This window comes from Aquila chrysaetos, chromosome 1, assembly GCF_900496995.4.
Source record: "Aquila chrysaetos chrysaetos chromosome 1, bAquChr1.4, whole genome shotgun sequence".
In the NCBI taxonomy this organism is placed as follows: domain Eukaryota; kingdom Metazoa; phylum Chordata; class Aves; order Accipitriformes; family Accipitridae; genus Aquila; species Aquila chrysaetos.
The window spans coordinates 36,835,665-36,860,042 of record NC_044004.1 but is presented as its reverse complement, the minus strand read 5'-3'; the positions used below and the strand labels follow the sequence as shown (position 1 = coordinate 36,860,042).

General features: G+C 49.5%; 1 long non-coding RNA gene across 2 annotated transcripts; it reads left to right on the top strand.

Annotated features, from left to right (window-relative positions):
* Nucleotides 1–1,977: 1,977 nt before the first annotated feature.
* Nucleotides 1,978–12,442, top strand: LOC121233555. 2 transcript variants are annotated; one of them, XR_005933239.1, is made up of 2 exons: nucleotides 1,978–2,024; nucleotides 4,341–12,442. It is a non-coding gene; the product is annotated as an uncharacterized LOC121233555 (long non-coding RNA). The 2 variants fall into 2 exon arrangements; XR_005933240.1 differs by lacking the exon at nucleotides 1,978–2,024 and adding an exon at nucleotides 2,142–2,286.
* The last annotated feature ends 11,936 nt before the right edge of the window (nucleotides 12,443–24,378 follow it).

Here is a 24,378-nt window from a genome sequence, read left to right as displayed (position 1 = left end):
CTTTTGATGGGTAAGTCCCTTGAAATCATATCCAACTGTTCAAGAGTACGTCATCAAGTGTCTTCCTCCTTATAAACAACCTGTACTGCTCAAGACGTCCGGCTAGTCTTTGTGATGCTTCAAAATGGGGAGACAACAGCATACCTAAGCACTTCGAGCTGTTTTTGTGATTTCCAAGCCTAAAACTACTTGTCCACTTAGATTTTTTAGTGTCCCATTATTATTATTATTTTCTTCAGTAGTCAATGGAACAAAGATACTCGTGGGCTTATGGGTCAGGTCTCTAACCACATTAGAAGCACTAAGCCAAAGAAATGTCAACTTCCTTCTTCCTTGCAGGTCACCACTGACACGTTGGGAGAAATGAGTCAGCCGGTTTCTCTGGCCTCGTCCACGCCGACACTAGATGTCAGCCCAAACCCGCGAGTGCTTCTGCTCTGAACTGCAAACAGGTTCATGCAAACCCACGGAGGAGCTGCCTGGGCCAGCCTTTGGCTACGCTGGCAGTTCTTCACCCCTGAAGGAAGGGGAGTTGTTGCATTGTAATGGCAAGGGGAAAAAAGGAAGGGTAGGCTCTCGCATCTTTGCACAAAGTCCCTTTTATAATAAACATGTTTTGACACAAGCTGAAAGGAGCCACATTTTATGGGGTGAAGACTCCCACCCAAAGTTCCTGCCCTTGTCCCAGAAGTGCTGGAAGGGGGTTAACATCTCATGGGGACCATTAGCAGCAGCGTCCCTGCTCCCTTCACATGGCTCTTTGGGCAGGCTGGGGCTGTCCTAGTGGACCCTGCTGGGGAAGACTGACAGCTCGGGGGGGTTTATTGCTATTAAAAGAGAAAGCAGCCATGACCATTACCTCCAAGCAGCTATGAGCTGCGGGCCGTCCTGAGCTCAGACGACAGGGCAGAGCAGGCACTTTTGGTTTTACGGTGAAGTGAAACCAGTGGCAGGGAAACAGGACTGACCAGGGTCCTTTTTGCAATTAGTTAAAAGTTCCATTGGCGTGTTGTCTCCTTGCAGCGTTGTTGCCCCAGAGCATTTAGCTCACAAACACTGGTAACCAAGGCTTGTGTTGACCAAAAACCCTGCAAAGACAACAGAAACTGCCTGCTGAAAAAATAGCGTTTCCTCTTATTTCCACTCTGGCTGGGGACAGAGGCAATTTCCCCTTCCCCTGTTTAGAAAGCATCCTTCCTTCCCCATTTCCCCCCCCATTCTCCCCAGCTCCCACTGTGGCAAGCCAGCCTGGCGAGGGCTTCAGGCTGCAGAGGTGAGATGCCCTCATGGAACCTGGGGATTAAAGATTAAAGTTTAGCAGTGAGCTTCTGCTCCCACACCTCTGTTCCTGCATTCCCACCTTCTGATTTTAAAAAATGAATGTCTTGGTTTCCATGTCCAGTCCCTGCCTTTCCTTGTGCCAACCCCATGTGAGCTGTTCAACGAGAGACGGGCAGAGATCGCCTAGCCAAAACCCAGCTGGGCTGCAGGTCCGCAGGGTATTTCCAGAGCACTTCCCTGGGACACCCCTGGCCTGGCAAGGGCTCACCGTGATGGGGATGCAGTTTCTGGGACTGAGCTGGCTGGCTCAGAAAGGGTTCAGGCATCCCTGCACCCCTGGGAAATTTGCCCTTCATGGAGACAAACCTACAACCAAACAAACCTGCAAGGTCTGGCACTTTTAAAAATACCTCTGTCTTTCAGCGGAGGGATTTTCAGCAAAGCAAACGCAAAAAATTCTGGCTCAAAATAACAAGTATTTAAGTCGTTCCAGCCTGGCATCCCACAATATGTAGCCTGTTCTGTCGGCTTAACTGCTTAGTAATACGTGTTTCATTGTCCGAGCCACTTCCGTAAAGAACAACTAGATGAGCAGTGGATACAGTTTGTTCTTGTTTACCACGGGGGAGAAAGAAAACGGCAGCACAAACAAGCACGCGCGCTCCTCCGAGCGGCGATTCTTCAGCTGCTGGGACCGGGATCAGCCATGACAAGGCTGGATTGCAGGGGGCCAGCGTCGAAAAGTGCGTGTGATGCCAGGCAGGAGGGGTTCTTGGATTTCAATGTCTTGACATCATGCCTTTCCCTGGTTTGTTGGGTTTAGGTTTTTGGTTTGGTTTTTTTTATTTCCTTTACGAAGCTCTGCTCCTGGCCCAGTTCCTGGCAACACTTCATTACACAACGACAGTTGCCATGGCCACTAAAGGGGAGGCTGCAAACAGAGCTGCCGCAGCGCTGGCAGGGGCTGCTGCGGCTTCCCGGGTGCGCGGATGCATGGGTACGTGGGTGCAGGGGTGTGCGGGTGCATGGGTGCACTGGTGCATGAGTGCGTGGGTGTGGGAGTGCAGGGGTGCATGGGCAGGCATCCCACCGGGGGCCCAGCGTCTCTCAGCTCACTGGCAAGCACGAGCATCCCACAAACTGCCACCAGCCATGAGCAAGCCATGCATCACAGAAAAGTTCCGATGTAAATGCGGTAAAATATTTTGCATGGGCTCAGTGTGGGCATCTGCAACTTTACATCTGCTTTGGAAATGGGGATGAGTGTTAGAAAGGGAAGGAGTGGAGGCTGCGAGGGTGCTCGGCATGTTGCCAGCTCTCTGTGCACATTCAAGTCATGAAGGTGACGAGCAAAAGCCAGCACCCAGCAATTCAAGGAGGAGTGGGCTTCCCTGCAGAGGCAACCCACCCTTCCTGCTGATCATCTCTCCTGCTGTGCACAGGGCTTGTGAGGGAGTGGGAGAGATCAGCTGAAGTCGCTGGGGCTCACACGGTCTGTTGGCACACTGCAGGTAACACAGCCGAAGAGGGAAGCGATGCCCAGCGGCTGCTGGCCAGGCAGCCGCAAGGAGCAATTGAAGCCATGTACAGTACATACTGGAGCCAGCTGTACTGAAAAGAGGGGTTCTGGTGTGGGACATCCACCCGAGCAGGGTGTTCGTTCCTGTTACCTGACCTCCGTACAGATTTATTGAGGTCCCCAGAAGAGAAGCTGCTGCTGGGGGTTACTCATAGCCTCAAGAAGTTCTTGCTGGGGTAGCTGTGGAAATCGCCACGCACTGTTTCTTTTTCGTCCCTGCGCTGCTGGAGATATTGGGGCAGGAGCAATGGTAGCAGACCTACACCGGCCACCAGAGCTCACGGTTTGGTGTGCAATTTTAGCCTGGAAGCTAAAAATTTAAACCCGCCATGCAGTGGGCTGCCAGTGGAGGGGAGACTGCACTGCCTGCCTCGCTACTGCCCCAGCTGTAGTGGAGGTGCAAGAAAAAGGACTGGTAACTTAAATAAGTGCAGTGAGACCAGGTAGGATTAATTTTCCAGAGCCCTTCGTTACTCATAGCACGTTCATTTGGTTTATATTCTGTTCTGTAAAACTAAATAGTTCCCCTCTCTTGGTGGCTTTATACTCTCTAAATAGCTCTAGCACATTTCCCATCCCTAGTTTTACATTTGCTTGCTTCTTTCTCAAGCCAGTTCTTCCAGTGTCTCTTAAATCATGTCTACTGCTGTTTGAATCCCTTCCAGTTTCTTGCCATCTGTTCAATGCTAAAGTGAACAAAATGTTCATGGTTCATAGCAATATCCACTATGACACAGAAACAGGAGCCTCCCCAGTCAAATAACGTCAGGATTAATGCATTGATTTTTGTGCCTCTAGTGACTGCACCTTTCTTCTTATGCTTTTAACTTACAAGTACATAGGATTTCCATGGGTGAGCTTTTACACCTCACCTCACCTCTTCTCTTCTCTTCTCTTCTCTTCTCTTCTCTTCTCTTCTCTTCTCTTCTCTTCTCTTCTCTTCTCTCCTCTCCTCTCCTCTCCTCTCCTCTCCTCTCCTCTCCTCACTTCTCTTCCCAGAATCCAGGGCTTGCACTTGTTTTGAGTTAACAACCCACTAAGGCAAAAATTTAGACCTCAGCTCATTGCCTTTTATGCCATTTTTGATCTCTGCAGCATGATCACTTATTTGGATAGTGGTATTGTGCTCTGCGGTCTCTTAATTGTAACACTTCTTCATGGGATCCGCCAAGAAGTGCCCTGAAATCAATCTCTGACCTCTGTGGCTCAGAAAATCCAGGCGGACCTTTCAGTTGCTCTGGACTCAGCTGGGGTCCTAGGTTGTCACATCTGATCTTTATTTTGTTTTTAGAGTCCCAAGAGAAGCTGTGTCCCTTACGAAATCGTGAGCAAGCTTCTCTTTTGATGGGTCTTCAATCACATTTTTCTCTTGCCAGATGTTAATAATATAATGTTCACAAAAATCAAGCCAGCTGATCTGAGCATTCACCATTAATTCCTGGAAATTGGGAAAATCACATGTTTTCCTTTAATCCTGGAGAGATCGTTGTGCCCAGGCTCTCTGCCTAGTCACGTCTCCCATTGCGCGGCGAGGGACCTTCTTCACCCAGAGCAACACAGCCTGTTACCAGGCTCCTGATCCCTGAAGCACCTTTTCTGGGAGGATGAAACACAAGCCTTCAGATGTCACTGCTCTTACCTCAGTCAGCTAAGTAATCTTCTCAGCTGTAGATGAAGCTCCTCAACCACACCGACTTTTCACGATGCAGTGTCAGCTTCCGTCACACGTTGCGGCAGGGCAAGGCTGACCCATCAGAGACAGCAGCTCAGAGCAGTCCCTTCAACACACATCAAGCACAAGCTCCAGATTTTGCTTTTCTGGTAGTCTTGCATTTCATAGCTGTTACAGGGCCAGGCAGAAGTCTCTGTAAATGCTATTTACTGTAACGTCTAACTTATTTGACAGCAAACAAAAGCCCACATGATAGTTATCCCTTCCCTCAGAAGGTAATGTCGATTCTTAAGCCTTTTGCTCACTTAGCCAAGACTTTTCCCCTTTTACTGCTTGATATGTGGCATTTTTCTCTGAGGTTGGTCACTTTGCAGCTCTGTTGGCTACCGTTGGTGAAAACCTTTTCCCAGAAAAGTTTCATCATGATTCACTGCCATCGTCCAGAGCATAGATTCTCCTGTTTAAGCAGCTCACACGGTGCTGTCAGCAGCATGTCTGAACACCAAAAATTGCCAAGTGATGACAAGCCTGAGAAGGGCTGGTGGGATGCATTGGCAGGGCAAAGGGTTTCCTGTCATGTTGAGGTTACAGATACCTTAGTGTATCTGTTCTGGATGCACAGCTGTAGATCTCCTCATGAAGCACCTTTTCTTCCGAGTAAGATCATATTAAAAGGAAGTATTGATCAGAATAACAGTGAAAAGGTTAAAGCTATATTGCAGAGTGGGGCTTTGGAATAAGCTTCAAGTGAACATCTGCACTTGTGTTCAGGTCCTGCAGTCCTCTGCTTTTGTTTCCTCCTATCTTCAGCTCTGCAAGTGGAAGTGAGGTTGATGAGGTTCAGTACAAACATTAGACGCTTTGTTCCAGATATAGCTTCGCATGTAGGTGGGGAAGGGGCCAGGGCTGAACTTGTTCTCTTCTAGTCTCTACAAACAACCTGAACAACTTGCAGCTGTCAGGGTGTGGACCTTAACATCTCATAAACCATCTACAAGCCTTTATGTGCAGGTGAGTATGGAAGGTACAGAGAACAGGCTGTGTCTGCCAGTTGTGCTCATTAAATCATGTGATTCAAGCCAACATCTGATGCAAACTGCAGTTTTTCCAACTGTATACCAGTTTTGGTGTATGTCAATGGGTCATTGGGTAGTTTTATGCTCGTATGGTGAAAACAAGTACTTGGTGATTAGTTTCCCTTGAGGACAGGCATTGTAAAAATATTCTTAACACTCCCTGGCTGCCTGTTAAAAGCACAGCCTACCAGGTGACAGCAAGAAGTCCTTGGACCACAGGCCACTACCTTGGTTTTCTGCAAAAGCTGAACATCACAGTCTGAAATCTTAGAAATAGTAAAAACTTTTTGTTGTGCGGCAGGGATGGAAATGCCCCCACCTCAGGATGGCTGTACCTGTTTCTTCCTTACACCTCACCTAAGGACCATTGGAGGGGGGGGGCTGTTGCTGCCGGGGCTGTCTCTGCTCATCACTGTCCCACAACCCATTTTTGCATCCTCTGGTCCAGACCGTGGCACATCTGCTTTGCATCCAAATCCACTTTGCCAAGGAGCTCGCAGCAGCGCAGGTCCCAGTGTTTCTTCTTCTCTGTACCTGTTTGTTAGAGATAAATTTCAATTCCAGGATTGAATTGGTGAAACCAACCCACAGCAGCGCCTTCACTGGTACCCTCCAAAATACCTGCAGCAACTAGCTAGAAAGAGTTGCTCCGTTCACGTTCCGCTGGGCGATGCTCTTGCCTGCGTGCCCATCACAGCCAGGCTCAGACACACAGCCTTGCGCAGCCCCCGGCACGGGGCAGGGGGACGGGGAGCTTGGGCTCGCACCAAGAAACCTATTTGTAAACTGGCTCTGCTGCATAATGTAATATGCTATTAAATTGCATGGTGGTTACTTACTGATTGCTTACAGCGAAGCCACGGGAGGACGGAGGGGTGGGATCGGGGTGCCCTGCCACCCCCCATCCACCCGCTACCCGCCCAAGGCTGCGGGGCAGGTCCATCACCTCCGAGCTTTCACAGCGCGGTGCTAACACCCAGACTTTCAGGGCCTACCCAGGAGCAGGTTTTTCGCTTTCTAAGGCACGCAGTGACTTTTCAGCAAGCTTTTCAGTGTGGTTTGTACTTTCTAAGAAGTGAGCTGAAGCGAAGCCCAACAGCCAGCCAGTGACACTGCTTACCTGCCCCAGGGACAGCGGGTGCTACGTATATGCAGGGGAAAAATCCCTGCAGGTCAGAAGAAGATGAAAAAAACCCGTCAAACCACTCAAGAGAGGGAGTGAGAAGTTGTTTTTTACAAGAACAACTTGGATGAGATCTCTTTTAAACTTTAGCTGAAATGAAAGGGAGGGGGATTCATTGCAACTAGAAGCATTTTTCAGTCTGACCTAAAAATGACATGAAACTCCAACCTCAAAGTAGGTTTATTTACAGGCTTGGGTCTAAAGAAATCCCTTCGTGGAGGGGAGACGTTATTCCTCAGTCAGCAGGCAGAACTGGAGCCAGGGGGATGGATGGTGGTCCTGGCTCCTTAGGTATGAATTAGGATTGCTGTTGGTAACTGCAGCCAAGAGTAAATATTTGGATGAGGGAGCCATTTATGTCAAAGAACAAGGCATGTCAGCTAACTCACCATAAGCTGGGTCTGGACACCAGGAAATATCAAACACAAGAGATTTGGGGGGTCCATCTTCCCATGAAAGCCAGAGGGATATAACTGCTTTTGAATATGAAGAGATGGTATAACTGCTTTTAATATGAAGCTTTATAAATTTATAAAAAGATGAAGTGGCGGCATGCTTGGAAAGCTAAGGGAAGGGGTCAGGCAAGGTCTTATCTGGGCTTACAATGGATGTGGAGACCACTAGAATGACACAGAAAGATGTGGGAGACAGATTACCATGGATATACCTCTACTCTGATCCTGCCTACATTTTTTGCAAAGACCAGGTTACGGATAAATGGCAGTGGACAGCTACAAACTTTGAGCAAGGAAAGGGATCTATGGCTGGCCATGGAGCAGCCAGCAGCAGCCCTCCTCTCCGCCCTGGCCTTTGCCTAGGGAGCAGGGGTTGGGAGCAAAAGGTCTAACTTAGTGCTCTTGGTGGCTTCTGGACCATGTTTCCACCAGAAGCCATCCTCTTTCCAAGGCAGCTTCAGCTATGCGAGGCCATGAGGCGAAGAGCTCTAACAGCACACAGACCTGTATTTTGGCCGGCAGGCTTTCCTGAGCAATACAGAAACGGCGGCTAAACCGGTGTCTTTCAGCTGTGTTGCATCAGTATCTTCCCTTTTTTTTGGTTTATGTTTAGGGTTTGTTTGGTTTTTGGTTTTTTTTTTTGTTTGTTTTAGTTTCTTTTCAAGCAGATGGGGTGAAAGGAGGTAGGACTGCGTGGGAAAGGAAGCTGCTCCTCGCCAGAAAGGGATGAAAGAAAGATTGCGAGTTACACTTGCCCAGCCTCAGCATGTCACTTCTATAGCTGGATGAAGCACTTGATTTTAATTCCTGCCATGTGCTTTGCTGTGCCATGGCACTGTGGTGACACTTACTGAGACGCGGCTATCTGATCAATCTAGCCATGCTCAGAAAGCTACGCTATGCAAGGGGTATTGGCCTTACCTTCTGCAAACTGAAGCATGGCTCTGAATTCAAGGCATCACAAATTATTTCCATGGGAAGAAGAAACCTATGACAGAGGCTGGAGTGCCACAGTACAACCTTGTTGTTTGGGTTTTTTTTTTAAATGCTTCTTGTAAAACCCAAAGGCAAGCAGTTGTATTCATCCATAACGGCAGTCTCCAAGGTTAGATTTCACGCTTCTGCACGACATTTCCCCACCACCACCGCTTTCATTACAGGAAGAGTTTCGCAACTCATCGCCAGGTGCTGCCGTGGTCTGAAATGCAGCAGGCTGTGGGGTCCCTGTCCTTGTCAAATTTAAAGACATAATTGTCATGATAGTGATCAGAGAATTAATTTAAAAGGCAACCATGCCCTGCAAGATTGCATCTCGCTCTGCAAGACGGTTACATAGAGTGTTACATACCATAGGGGGAGGTGAAGCCTCCCCGTGCAGCAGTGCCTGGACCCCCAAGCAGTCCTCTGGGCACCTCTGTGTGGTTCCCCTCCGAGGTGGCTGTGGCCAGGACTGCAGGGTGCTGTGACAGCCCTATACCCGTATTATTGGCCATGCAAACCAAATTTGTATTGCAGATAGGCCACTTGTCCAGTCGGATAGAAACATCCGAATATGAGCAAGTTCATTTCCAGTTAGAGTCCTGGAAATAATCTTATCTTCAGCAAGGTCAATTAGTCCTCCTAATTATGAAATTTCCACAGTTGTATTATGTGGCAAATCCTGGGGGTTTTTTTCCCCCATTTACTACATACTCAGTGTAAAGGAAATATAGATAACAAGTTGGTTTAGTATGATTTGGAAGCATTCCAATCCTCATTTCAGTACACAGGGGGTAACTCAGGGCTTTTAGAACAAGTTGTACAGGAACCTTTTACAGTGTATGATAAAATACAAGGTCTGGTAGGGAATTAAACTTCTAACCATCTCCGGGAAAGAACAGCGTGTGATGTCCTCATCTGAACCAGCAGCCTCTGAGTCTTGTGGTACTTGCTCATTAACACCAGTGCCACCAGCACCAGCCCACTTGCCACAGCGTTGCTTGTTCTGATAAGCCAGTATCCTACCAAGCATAAAAGTATGTATTTAAAGCTCAACACATGAGAATTTCAATCAGTCTGAGGACGTGCTGAAGTCATTTGGTGGACTGGGATGAAGTTTGGTGGAAGGCATATGAAATGATTTAGTTTAATAGATACACTTTTTTAATAGGCAGCTTGGCAATTATATATTATGGCTTGATACCTCTTTTGGTAGTGGGTAGCTAATCTTAAAGGTTTGCTCTGTTTTTCAGTTTCTTTTTTTACATTGGACCACATAAATGAAGAGAAGATTTAAGTGGGTTTAGGTCCTGTATAAAGATGCTGTAGCTGACTTTGCTTAATATAGAACTAATCACAAATTAGAGAATTTGAATGGACATACTCTAGTGTCTGTATCAGCTAAGATGGAAGAGCTCCAGGATAATATCTAGTCCTGATGAAAATAAATCAGCACCATTTTTCACATATACTTTAATTTAAACAGGGGGAAAACTGTGGAAGAACAAGGCCCCAGGGCTATCACCTGAACACAGAGCAGATGAAGGGGGGGTATCCCATGAGGTGCTGCCCCAAAATAGTGGGGCTGGACTGCCATCACGCTCGCAGAGGCACCATCATCCCTGCCACGCTTGGCTGCCCATGTCTCCCTGTGTTCATGTGTTTACATTTTCATTTAAATTTACCTGCAAGTCTGATTTTTCCAGAGTTTTAGCATGCTTGGTTTTGATAGATAATTGCTACGGTCCTTCTGTAATATGTTTTACTCGGAGTTTGTTAATCTGCTCCCAGCTGTAATTCCATCTTAGCCTAGTTTTGTCTAAGGAATATGAAATGTTCTCTTATTCCCAGGGCAACTGATGCAAATATCATCCTGAGGATGAGAAGCTTATCAAATGCCCAGTACAATACTTTTCACTGACATTTCAAGAAATGCTTTTTCCTTCGTTTCTTTGAGAGGAGACACTGCTTTCTGACCTCTGGTTTTACCTTATGGAAGCTGTGAGGGATCATGTCATAGTTTTCATTTATTTTCCTAAAGAAATTGTAACTCGGTGCATCCTTTTATGGATTAGTCATATATGCTACAGAGCAATGCTTGGGTTTATCCCATTTTTTCCTTTTTGCAGTCTGCAAACAGAGTTTCCTCTTTTGATCAAAATGCATTTTGACCACACCTGGGAGATGCAGTGATGAAACCAGAGGAAATCTCAGGGCCCTTTTCCCACTGGAGCAGAGTTGGCGAGTGCCCAGCGATACCTGCAAGACCACAGGTACCTGCTAGCAGGTTCTCTTCCTAGAGCTTAATAAGGATTTCAGGCCAGATTTGCACTACAGTTGATGCCAAAAACGTCCTAACTTGTCATTCAGTCTTACCGCCCACCCACTTGTGAAAGCCCTGCTGGGTGCAAGTTCCCACTGTGCTGCTATTGGCCTTCATAAGTGAAAATTGTATGAACTATTCATCTGAAAATCAGGCCCACATTTCTGTTGTGTCAGGTGGTTTTGAGGGAAATTTCAGTTGCAAGGAGTGGTTTCACAACCATAAGTTTGGCATTTGCTCTTTTTTCTCTTTCTTTCTCTTTTGGTGTTGTTTCTTCTTCTGACCTCTAATGCAGACACAGAAAAATAGTCAAAGTGCTATTTCTTTTTAGGCCAAGATGAATATGTGATATGTCATACTAACCACAGTAGATGTACAAAGCTGCACCTTCTTTCATGTAATGCTTTACTAATAATTCAGAAACTGAGGCTTACGCAGTTTTCTTTGGCTAAATTTCACTCCGGAAGTAGTCTGAGATTTCCCAGTGCGTTGGAAGATACTGAGGAAATGTTTCATATAACGCCAGCTGATATTTAATACAGATTAGCGACTGGAAATAAGGAGTTGAACTGTTGCACTGAATCCAGCCATTCCTCCATAGACCACAGCATGGGAACTGCTCGCTGCGAGGTTAGCAAGTTCACCACCCTTTACTAAAAACAGTCCTTTTTATTTAAATTTTGCTTCTTCTCTCAGTTTTGGGATGATACGATTCCAGAAAGAAGTTCCCGTTTCTTTTCTTTTCTCCCTTCCGTTTAGCGGGGCCCGTGCAAAGCACGGCTGAAGGGAGAGGGCTGAGCACGCCGTCCCCTCCCCTGCTCCTGCCCAGGCAGCCCCTGCGTTGAGCAATACCAGACATCTGGGGGGGGGACGGAAGCCGCTGCCACAAACAGCTAACACAGGACAGTGGCAATTTTAAAGAGAAAAGTCTTCACGGGTTACACACCAAAATACTGCAGGCTGATTGCTTTCTGCTGAATGCACAGCTAATACACAGGTCTTGCAGACCGAAATAGAGGCTTATTTCAGTGTGCTAGAGCATCTCCTGCCCGTGAACAGAGCAAGCTGTACCAGCATGAACGAGCGAGATGCTCAAGAACTTGCACAGGGCTTAAGGGAAGTGATAAACCCTCATGGGGTGCAGTTACCCACTCCTGAAGCACAAAGAAAATGCATGCTTCTCCTTCAGATAGGTAAGCCAGGCTTAAAACAGGTGATTGCATGCTTAACATGGATCAGAGACTGCTGTGTGCCAGACTCCTGTCTTAGCACTGTCCCAGTAAAGTGGGGATGACATCTGATGTATACATCATATATCCTGTTCTGTTGCATTTGGAAATTGCCTCACTGCTACTAGGAAAAAAAAAAAAAACCCATTCAGGTCTCAGCATACGCACATGAACTCTGGAGTCATGGCATGGCAAAACAGAAATAAGGGACTAGCTCAGGCTATGGAGACTCCATCCCCAGCACGACACGGAGCTCGGTTCTCCCCTGGCTCAGCTTTATGCAGGGGACAGGCGCTCTCATGTGGAGTGTCAAGAGGGAGCCGACCCCTGCTCCTCAACTCTGTGCTGGCCTTGCCCCAAGGGTCACTTGTCAGCGGACAGCCTGGAAATCGGTCCGTCTCTAGCTTGCTCCCTCTTGCTGCTGGTCCCCACGGCCACAAGGAGCATCCGTCTGGGCATGGACACCATGCCCACGTGCAGGAAAGCCACCCCGGCTCGGCACGCGTGCAAACCACTGTCAGAGAAGGAAAGTGAGGGTGGCTAGCGAGAACTCTCCCCAGGTTTGTAAGTCCTGCGTAATGAAACAGCATTTCATCCACAGCTGCTACAAAATGGTCAAAGTATTGGTGAAGCCACGAGATAAAATAAATCTCCGGTCAAAACCGATTACCTGTGTTTATTTCTTTGAAAAGCCTGTGAATTAGGAGAAAAAAAAAAAATCTCGGTTTCAGCTTGGTTTCTGGAGAAGCAGCCATGCCAGCTGCTTCTCCAGCTAGTAAATCCTGCTCAAAAACTTCTCAGCCTGGTAGCCACTTTCACCCAAGTTGCAAAGAAAGGGTAGAAGTCTGCAGGCAGAGAGAAGGACAGAGAAACACTCGGTATCGCCTTTCTCTCTTCCCCCTTCCCTTCCCTTTCAAGTCTCGGCTTTGTAGCTAAAGCTTGCAAGACTCCCAAAGGTACAGAGTACTGCGTATGGGCCCTGACTGACAGCGACACTTGTTTTCAGCTCCGTTTTGTCACCTTAGAAACTTGTCTATCTTTCTCTGCTTTTTATCAGCTAGAAAAAGTAAAGACAGCTTGCCGTCCTTCACACCGCAGGGACAGCCTGCGCGCGTGTGTGCTGGCACGTGTGTGCAGGCACACGTGTGCAGGCACACAAGCGGGTGGGCACCCCGGGCCGCCCCGGGAAGGTGAGGCCGGCTGCAGCCCACCGCCCCGCAGGGTGGGCTTCGGAGGAGTGCTCAGCGCCAGCGTGGGAGCGGGGCTGTCTGAACCGGGCAAAGTGGGCCTGAGCTAAGGCCGCGCGTCCTGCCGTTGCCCACCGCTGCAAAAACCAACCCTTTCTAAGCACCTGCTTCCTCTTTGAAAGAAAGTAACACTTTTCAGTGAAAACCAGACAAGGGCGTGAAGGAAGAGCTTTTAAAAAACCGCTCACAGATAGGTTTGCTCACTGCAGATGGTGGGCTTTTTTCTTTGCACGGTCGGAAGTACAGCTGTGCAAGACATTTGCGTGCGCTGCCTCTTCAGGGGGTGCTGTACCCCCACGGCCAGGCAGGTAGCGCGACGGCAGGCAGCCCCAGAGCACTTTCCGTAGCGGCGGGGACCGGTGATGCGCTTGCTCGTGCTCAGCTGCTGATGCTTGAAAGCACCGCTCACGCCGGCGAGCCTCCTGGAGCCGGCAGCGCTTCTTCCAACCTACCTTTCGTACAAACCCCCAGGCACTTAGCAGAGCACCGACTAGCTAGCTGCTATTTTTAGTCCCTCGGTAGGGTTACGCCGCTCCGGTCCATGCCACGGGACCCTTAAGCAAAGGTCAGCCCTGGTTCAGGTTGGTGCCTGGGAAGTCATCGCTGCTGCCGGTGCAGCGCTGCGGGGCCCTCGCACACCCATCCCGCTGCTTTCGCCCAGGAGCACCCGCCGATGAACGGCAGCTCTCATGCAACCGTTTGTCTCCATTTGGTGCCCCAGTGACCCGGTAAACCCAGTTTTTTGGAGGTCTCAGCTGGGTTCCTGCAGAGGTGGGACCAGTTACGTGTGCCCAGGGAGTGTCACTGAAGACTCTCACTTGCTAATGCATTTGTCCAGGTAACTGAGATTTAACGCGTGCCCAAACCATGCGCACGGTTCTGGGAAATCTGAGCGCATACGGCACGTCTTCACTTTCCTAGCCTGTATATCTGATGAAATTAGAATGCTTGTTTTATGGTTAAATTATCGGGCAATTGCTCTAAAGCAGCTGAAGAGCAGTCCTTTTTCACACAATGTGTAGCTGGATGGAGAAACTCATTGCCAGGGGATATTGGAGTGCCTAAAGGCATGAATGGGGTCAAAAAGGAATCAGACACATTCGCGCAAGGCATGTCCAACGGGACTATTAAATACAGTCATTCAGATGCAACCTTTAGTGCATAAACTCTCCAAAATGCTGATTAGTAAACGCTGGGAGGATTTACCAAGGAAAAATTCACTCTAAACTTGCCCTGGCTTCAAAAATCTTGTCCAAAATACTTGTCCAAAATCCTGGAGACAGGATACTGGTCCAGTCGGACCAGTCATCTGACGCACATCCCTGTCCTCCTGTTGTAAATACTACAGTGTGGCCGTAATAATTAATCAGCTGGAAACAGCCCAAACCCAGAGAACAATGCCACAGCACTGAGCACATATTTACTCAGTTAGGGGAAGCAATGAGAAAAGGAGTTTCACTCCAAGCAGAGCAGAAACACCTACCAGAGATATACAAAAGCAGAGTGCGAGTGCAGTCCCTACGGAAGATATGGTTGGACTTCCCCAAAACTGCTGCCCAGTCGTGACGAAAACGGAGCTGACTGAGCCCAATACTCTTGGGCAGTGCTGCCCATCTGATAGCAAATACACCCATATTTGCAGGAGACACTCAGTTTAGCAGGATTTTAAATACAAATGGGGCCAGAGAAGAATGATCTTTAATTAATAAAAAGTTTCTAAATTATTTATACTGTTTGATTTGGAAGCATGAAGGTAGGCAGCTTGGAAACAAGGTGGTCAGGCTCTGCCTTGGATCCTAGAAAGCAGCAATGGTGTATGGTGTGGAGTTCCCAGTGGAGAAGGTATCAAGTGTGAGTTTCCAGGGCAGCGCCGCAGCAAAAACAGCTAATGGTATTTTTTGATGCGTAAGGAGGCGTACAGACTGTCAGGTGAAGGACAGGACTGACTGACTGACTCTTAACTTTGTGAAACATGCTGCTGCTACAATAAGGGGCATGTAAAAGATCTTCAAACCAAGCTGAAGGCCAGAGGACATTCCTACAAGTAAGGTCTTCACCAGCTTGGTCTCTGACAAAAATCCAGAAGAACTGGCCTCAGCCAGCACAGACAAGTTTTATCATGCAGATAAAATTCTGGGCATAAATTGGGCACAAACTTTTACCCAAGAGCATGATTTACCCTTTCAAGAAAGAGGGCCCCGCTTTTTTCAAACCAAGACATAGCATTCAGAATGGGGACCCAGGCTTGGACCAAACACAGCTAGTTTGCCGCAGGGAGAGGTGTCTAGGCAAAATGCAACTGGCTTGTGAGCTACAGCGGTCCCCACCAGCCTGAGCCCTCTGGACGTAAGGCTACAGCCGTATACACCCTGCACTCCTGATGCAGAGGTACTCCGGGCAGCAGCATCCGAGCTGGTGTGGGTAGCGGTCCTGGAGGATGTTGTTGCTAACTAGTTCTGTCCTAACGAGGAGCTTGGGGGGTTACTTAGTACAGGCTTTAGGGATATACCACGAGAGCTGCTGTAGCTCTAAGCAATAAGCCACGTTCTTCTCCAAATCAACCAAAGCCATTGGAAAAAGCAGCGGATGTACTGGGTGGGACGTCCTTCCCCAGACCCCATGGCAGCACTTCTCTAGAAACCCTCAACCCCACTTTCCTCCATCCTTGACCTCCAGCAGTGTTCAGGTCCACTTCTGGGCTTTGGAGCCCAACCCCATCCCTGACGGCCTTCCCACTTCCACTGGAGGCAACTGGCTCAGGGCAAGGCAGCTTGCTTTTCCTCACGCCACTCCAACACTCAAGCCTATCTTCGTAACAACTTCCTTGAAGTCAGCACACGAAGAAACATCCAGAGGATGACAAAAATAAACCAGGCAGCTGCACCCCTGCTGAGCCCAGGCTTTCCTTTGTAAGGCAATCGAGTGGCCCAGCATCGCACGTCATTTAGCATGGGGGATTAAAAAAAAAAAAAAGGCTCTCGTTCAGAGGGTGCCAGCCGCCGCCGCTGACGGACAGCCTGCGTCTGGCCGCGGGCACCGGTTCCTGGCGGGGTGCAGGGGCTGTTTGTGCTGCTGCCGAGGGAAGGGAAGTCACTGCACATCCTGTTGGCTTTACCTGAAGTGACCCAGCTGGGACATTGTTTTTAGCTTGGCGGGTCTGCGGTGTTTACGTGCATGGAAAGCGAGAGGGGTAATGATCCTATCGAAGCGGCCACGGATACGGCCGTCCTGTGCCTGAATGCCCGCCGTCCCCTGGAGCAGCGAGAAGCTGCTTACGCAAGGAAATCGTGTTTGGTTAATTAAAGCAGCTAAATAGAAATATCATCCCTCTGACCTGCTGGAGTGGATGCTCCTTTAACTAATTCCCTTTTTTTCCCTTTCATCAAGGCTCCATTACCTCAAATTAGCATTTGCTGCAGACAGTCAGAGTGGATCAGTGGGATGGGGTAACTTGTTCCCGCAGCTAAGCCCGCAGTGAACTTGATTTAGTATCATCTGTCTGCTTTAAAAGACCTTATTCAGATGGAAACTTAAGAGATTTAAGTAAAACTATTTAGAACCCAGTTAACCAGACTTCCGTGAATAAATGTGGACTTGCCATAAATGTAATTCCTTGCTCTGTCGTGCTGCTCTGGTTTCGCTTCTCTTTCATCTTCCATCTGGAACCTGAAACTGCAAAACTATGAAATGAACAGGCTCTGCGAGGATAACTTCAGCAGAGGCGGCCACACGGCCGTGCGAAGGAAGACTTGCTGTTACAGTGTCGTGAACTCCCCAGCTCACATTTACCGGTTGCTGTGCTGGTGGGGAGCCAGTTGGGATGCTTGGCTGCATCCTCGTCCCCGAGGGAGGATGCACTCAGCCTGGCACGAGGCGCGCGGGTGCCCAGCAGCCTCCCCGGGAGAGCAGAGGGGGCCAGGCATGGCAGAGTGGGTTGTTGATCTCTAGGTAACTGATCCTAAACTGATCTTTTGGGGTTTTTTGCAGGAAGTTTGCACTGATATTTGATTCATTTTAGAAGAGCCCTTTGAAATGTTCATGAAGAGGTCTTGTATCAGCTTTGCTCATGCTCATCATTTACATTTTCCCTGTAAATTTTCCTCCACACACCAAACAAAAAATGCTTATGAAGTCTCTCTGTAGTACCAAGAAACTTGTGCCTCCAAACAGCAGTCGCCAGAGACATAACAATACTCTCCCAAAACGCACCGTGCCGTGGCACTGTAAGGCCTTCCAGCAAAACAGGAATCATCTCATTTTCTCCAGCAAAGTACGGCAAACACAAAAGGAAGCTGCAAAAATTGCAAATATGAGGATGAGTCACGCCGTGTGTGCAGGGGCAGCGGAAACCTTCAGGGAAACAGCTTCTAGGGAAAGGCGTCTTCAACAGCATCGTCTGCAGGGTCCTCCGCCCTCATGCCAGCGGCGATGTGGCTGTGCAGAGTGGGGTACCACAGCACCCCACGGGAAGGTGCAGTGTCCCATGAAGGCAGCCAGGCTGCACAGGTGCGTGGGCGCATGCGTATCCCTGCCAGCACAGGGTTGCCCAAGCGGTGCCACCCGCATCGTGTCGGGAGGAGCAAGGTAGTGTTTCGGGGCAGGGGAAAGCCCCACACTGCTGACTCAGTGCATGTTTTATACATATAAAATACTCATGTTCCGTGCCATGTTTTATACAATCCGTGTGAATTGGTTTATCCTCTTCCATCGTATGGCTGTCCGCTGGGGGCAAAAGGCTTGGGCAGCACGATGGGCAATGCTGGTCTCTGCCCCAGGGACGGGATGGCATCAGTGTGTTCCCTACAGATGCCCAGAGTGCTGCTGGAGGCTACTTATGAGAAGGTGAAAGCACCAAGCCATACAACTCCTCTTTCATTTACTAACTGGAGAAAATCAGGAGCTGGGGTGGGGGGGGGTCAGTGGGTTCATGCAAACTGATGGGGGAGCGTGCACGGGAAGGTGACCAGGGAGGAGGGATAAAGGAGGACCAGACCAAGAGGCATATGAAGCAGGCTCCAGCTGCTGGAGTCACATCATGCACTTGTGAAACGGTTAAAACCTGGCCAAAGAAAGCTAGCGGCAAGGGGAAGCGAAATGGAAAATAAAAATGAATGCAGGAGGAGCAGAGGCCGTGTTGCAGCAGCCCCGCGGACACCCAGGCAGCCGAACGTGAACGCTGCTACCTCCTGCAAGCTCGGCACAGCTTGCCCCGGGCGGCGAGACTGACCCCACCGCCACAGGCATTAAACAGGTTTTGACAGCCATTAGCCCTCGGGGGCTTGCACCAGAAACAAACCCGCACCCCTATTTACATGTCCGTATTTTCTTGCCCTTAAGAGAACTGTGTTCAGACAGGTATCTCGGCTGCTGCACCTGACAGAGCTGCACCTTGTCACATGCGACAGGAACGAGGAATGGCCTTTAAAATGTTACAGTGAGTCGGGTGGCATTATTTTTTTTTTTTAGTTCTTTGAAAAAAGGAAAAAAAAACCCCAAATTTGCCTGAGAGTAAAAATACTACCGAAAACTGAAACTTGACAACATTGACTGTGCAAGATAACATCTTTAAACGGGCACATGCAAAAGCAAGTGCTACAGCAAACGTCCTCAGCACCTACCCGGTTTCCTGCTGCTCCCCCACGTTTCAGGGCAGAAACTGTGAGGGGTTAATAATTCAGCACCCCAGCAAATCCCCAGCCTGCCGCCTGAGTTTGAACGCCTTAAAAGTTCACCTTCTCCTAAGAAACAGTCTGGAAAAACATATGCAAAGGTACTAAGTTTAAAGGGCAGGATGAGGTGTATAAATCAGCTGAGAAACCATACCTCGAATGAGCGGAGGGAATGAGGGCAGCGCTATCAATTATTCTCCGGAGAGGAGCTACAGCACTAGGGTCTGAAAGAGATAGTCCTTACAAGATGAAAATGAAAACCATCACTCCGATTCTTCTCTACCATCTCTACACCAACATTAGGCTGTATAAAACAAGGAGCCATTTCCACTGGCGTGTCACCTCCTGACGCCAGTCCAAAATTAGCTCGGAACACAAATTCATCGAGGAGGCTGGGCAGTGCTCGGAGCTGCAGCTGCGGGAAGCTTGACAGCACACCTTTTAGCTGCTGTTGAATTATTTAGTTTACAGACGCGTAATCGAGAGCAGAACTGGCCCAAAGGAGCTACCTATCATCAGCCACTCATCAAAAAATAACACACTGAACTCGGATAGGGCTTCCTCTGCCTTTGCCGATTTATTTAAAGCTGCTACACACACAGACAAGCTCATTCAAGGAGCTGTAACGTCCAGTAGCTGAACTTCATGCATCCCAAGCCTTACTGCAACTGTCTTCACCTCCTCAGAAAGCCCAGGGTCCTGGACGAAGCGCCGTCTGTGGCAGCAGTCGCTGTTGGCCCCTGTGGTTTCCTTCCTCCCCACCGCTATTTTCATTGTTGTTGACAGAAAAATCCTGCACCTGCTGCTCTTACCGCTGAGGAGGAAACCCTCCTGCAAGCACTCGCTGAAAAGGTCATCGGGCTGTTTCTTCTGCCGCGGCGTCGGCAGGGAGGCAGCGCAGCCTCTCCGGCAGGAGAAACACCCGCTCGCGTGCCGGCAAGTCCCCACCACCGTCCCCTCCTCATGAAATCCAATCAGCAGAAGTAATTAACAGGCAGACAGCAAAACCAACTAACGTGAGGCAGCGGGGATGAAGCTAACCCGGCCTGTCGCCTGCGTTACCGGGCGGGATGCTGCCGTAAGAGGCGCGGGGGCAGGGAGCGCTTCCCGCAGGCATCGGAGGATGCGAGCCGGGGTCCCGGCCCCTGGCCATCGTGCACACCCTTCCAAGGACACCATCGCACGGCCGAGTGCCGTGGCCACCTCCCGGCTCCCCTGCCAGGCCAGCGACAGGGAGGCAGAGGCCGGAGCAAGGGGCACATGGCAGCACCCGTTCTCCCTCGCTGGGGGAAGCCCCAGCCGCGAGCAGGGTGGGAGAGAAAGAAGAGAGAGAGACGCGTCGTGGGTGAGAGGGAAACGATTTAAAGGTGAAGCCGGTTTCTGCTGGCCCAGGCAGAAGCCCTGCAGCAAACCTGGTGACTCCAAGGAGCCCTGAGGGAACCCAAAGCGTGGACAGGCACGGGCAGTTTTCATGCTTCCTACAGATGCATCTTTCTCCCATTTATCCCAGTGCAGACTGAATGCATTTTGCAGTCCTGTGGCAGAGAGGCGTGCGGGCTACGTACAACTACTGCCTCCCAGGTACTTCCAACAAAGGTGCAAGTGCATCAGGATGTAAATCAAGCTTTACCACTAGCCCCGACGCCGATGCATGCAAGCGAGGGAGGGAGGGAGGGGGACGGGCAGGTGGTTACACACAAACAGGAACCGAGGCCATCGCCACCGGCTGGGGGAAAAAAAAGGTAAGGGCCTGGTCCTGGGGAATTTTGAGCTGACTCACCTATTGTTGTTTTGAATGGGATTTGAATATCTTTGTGTGCAAGGATCTTGCCAGGCTCCAGAAGGACATCAGGAGCGGCAGCCCCAGACATCAGCAGGAACCTGGGTTGTAACGTTATGTGACTCATAAGCACACGCGGACAAATTTATGCTTGGGGTCATTATTTCTTTTTTTTTTTCAAGTTCTCCCTCATTTTTTCTATTGTTTCAGGTGAGTTACAGAAAGGGTGATCCTGCCTTCGCAGGAGTCCTTCCAGCAGCTCTCTTGGCCCCTTCCAAATCCAAGAAAAAAAATCATTTACGTTCGTTTATTAACTCTCCTGCAAAAAATGGACATGCCCGGGCTTAGCTTTCCTGGGCAAGGGAACATATCCCCTCCAAACAGATCTAAACGGATCCAAACGGATCTAACCAAGCTTCCTTTAACTGCTTTGTCTGTAAATTAATCTCTTACACACAGGTATATATATTCCGCCTATGGAAATACCATCTACCTCGAGGCACCATCTGCTCAGCAAACTCATCTTTGGGATGGGAGCAGAAGAGTGTGTAAAATTACCGTCAAGGCATGTGTCAGACTTGCACCTTTTAAATCCCCAAGATCCTGTACTTGACCTCTTTTTTTCCTCAGGTGCTACAGAAATATTTATACTTTGGTGCCTTCTCCGAGTCAGGGTAGGCTGACTCCAGTTGATTTTGAAGAATGCAAGAAACACAAGCCCAGGCGATAGATGTCAGTGATAGCCGAGGGCAAAGGCACCCAGAGTAAAAGGGGGGTGATTCCCCTTGTGGTAAATCTGCAAATACAGGAGAAGCCTGTGCTCTATAATCTCCTTTTCGCTAAATACCGCCACTCCTCGCGTCGTCTCAGACTTCAAAGCAGCTCTCTGTGGCTGCAGTATCTCTTGCAGCCAGGTCCCTCCCTGATACCACGGGGAGCCTCCAGCTCCACAGACTAAACCTCTGATTTCCCAAGGATCTGAGATGCGTGTCATCATGCTGAACCCCATCAGCCTGTGCCCCCCTCTGCGCCCTTCACACTTTGCAACCACTGAGCAGGGCCCCAGAGAGACAACAGTCTCCATCTGTGGGGATACTCAAAATTTGACCAAATAAGGCTCTGAGCAACCTGACCTACCTCTGAAGTTTTGGAGCAGGGGTTGGGCCAGGTGACCTCCTGAGGTCCCGCCTGACCCAAACTGTTCTACAACTCTGCAGTACGATGTATCCTACTGATGAAAAGTTCCTACAAGTTTCATAAAGCAGGTGCCTGGATAGAAAAGACAGCTCTCACTAGGTCCTCACTGAGGAAGAGGCTGCTGTGGAGGTTAACCCGTCACTAGAAAGCTCATCAGGAGACCAGCTGGTGGGAGAGAGGGAGGCTGTGTGAGTGCCCTAACCAACAGTGGAGCTTCAGCAATATCCCCCACCCCAGGGCACACACCTCTGAACACAGCCCAGATACCAAGCAAATCCATCTTCTCCAGTTCTGCTACTCCTCAGATGACTCTTCTCTTACCTGAGCCCCGCTGACAGCCCTTTCGAAGGGATCAGGCTTTGCCAGAGACCTTGGTATCACGACTCCTTGCTAGCTGAGCTCCCCCAAAGGGGACTGCTCGAGCTGTCCAAGCACAGGCAGCACCCTGGCCACAAGCCATGTGGGTGCCACACAGGGAGAGCTTGGCCTTTACCTGCCTTCCAGCCTCCGCTCAGGGACATTTCTACAGGCTTGCTTGCTTGCTGACCATGTCACAAAATTGCACGAGAAGATTAACTTGGTATTACTTGCAGTGCTAACGGACAGGCATCTGGTTTCCAGTGTTTCAGAACAGAATTGGCAGTTGCACTATTAAAGGCTGGATGGCTTTTTATGACTTTGTGTAGTTTTACAAGCATGGCTAACAAACATAATGAACACTGCATTTCAGAATAAATGTCCGATGTCCTAGCCCGAAGAAATCCTCCTTTGCATTTACATCACCCTGCGGTTGGCCAACTGCTTTTGGTCTGAGCAAGTTGCAGAGGCGTCACCGCCTTTGCGCGGTAGATATTCTCTTTGATGGAACAGTGTTATGGATACGTACTGTAACTCCTTTGCTTGGATACCTCTTGGAAGAGCTTCAAACATATAAGCCCTGGGAAGAGGAGAAGTTACCAAGTACGCACGCCGTTCCCAGAGGTATATGTGTGTGTCTCCTATTGCGCAGCTACTGAAGCAGGGTGGGGGTTAGTGGTTTTGCAGCTCAGCTACACTCCTCAGAGGACCAGGGGGGGAGCAAGCCAAATTACCCGGCCATCAGCATGCTGGCACGGACTGTCGCATGGAATGACCAGAGGCGAGATGTGACCGCGTAACTTGCTTTAGCTACATAAGGGTTAACACGTGGGTTAAACTGGAGGTGCCTGCCTTTCCCTTGCGACTACTCCTAAATTTCAGATGGCTTATGCTAAGAGTTGCAAATCCTTCTCCCGGCAAGTGACAGTTTACTTTGCAGGCAAGCATTTATATTACCTAGAAACACTCGGGCAGCCTTTGGGCAACCATCTCCTCACCCCAGCAACCAGCAGGCCTTGCTGAAAGCAGGCTCTCAGCCAAAGTCACGCAGGACACACAAAAGGCAGCTCACTCCTCTTCGGCAGCCCTGTTGGAGGCCAGGCTCCATGTAGGCACCTGAGGGAGCCCCCGGGACTGAGAAAGTCAAAATGTTTTGTCATAAAGGGCAAATGTGTTCCCTCTCTCAGATGGACACACAGGACTGAGGTCAGGGAGCACTTGTCCAAGAAGGTCAAACATAAAAAGGGGCTTCGCACGAAGGTACAAGGCCTCCAACATGCTTCCTTAGTGCCTTGGGTGAGCGGCAAGGAGCTCGAACTCCTGCTACGAACGAGGAAAGCCCACTGCCTCTCACAGTATATAATGCACAGGACGCGGTCACTTGCCTGGAGGCCTGCGGAGACGTGCCAACATTTAACACTGCCAATCTGAACAGCGAGGAGAGAGCAGGCCATTGCAGAGATAAACAGCAGCCCTGCTTTCAGAAAAGCAAAAGCCTTGAGTCAGCTCTGTTTACTTCAGAAGATGCTTTCCAGCCCCCACACAACCCTACCTCTGGGCTTTCTCTTGGCCTTAACTCTTTAACGCTAAACCCAGGCTGCGCCAGAGGCAAGAGCTTCTCTCCATCCACAGACTAAATACTCCTTGGAGGAGGAGATGAGTGCCAGCACTTAGTTTACATTCCATGATGCTTTCCAGCCCCATGCGACTGAGCCTTCTCTTTCCCTCAGCCCTGATCCTCGCCCTAGGCTCAGCCTCAGCCCGGCGCTGCAGCCCTTCCTTTCCAAGGAAGAAGAGGGCTCGAGCATCAACCCTCCGTTGAGTTTGGCAGCCCCTTCCCAGGGGCAGCACAACTGCAGCTCTGGGCTTTCTCTTCTACCTAACTCAACTCTTCCTCCCCCATGATAAAAATTCATCAGGAGATGACGACTCTTCTCCCAGCCCCAAGTCTCCCCAGACAACCCCGTTCCAGTCCCTCTACACCAGCAGCTCCCAGCCCCAACACCACCACTAGCTTGAGGGCCAGCCACGGGGCAGGGAACTTGCCACACAAAGAAAGGCTAGAAGAAAGGGATTCATGAAGCCTAGAAAAGAATTTCCTTGCTGGAAATATCCAAGACTTGGTTTGACAGGGCCCTGGATAACCTACTCTTAAGATCCTGCTTTCAGTGGAAGGTTGGACCCAGTATACCCCAGGGGTCCCTTCCAGCCCCGGCTCATCTGTGACCCTGTGAGGTCCCTCCCTAACAAACAAGAGCCCGTCATCTTAAAAGGGGCTAGGAGATGCTACAGAGCAACTTCCAAATTTTAGCTGGGAAGTTTGCAAAAACTTCCAAAACCCAAAGGAGACCG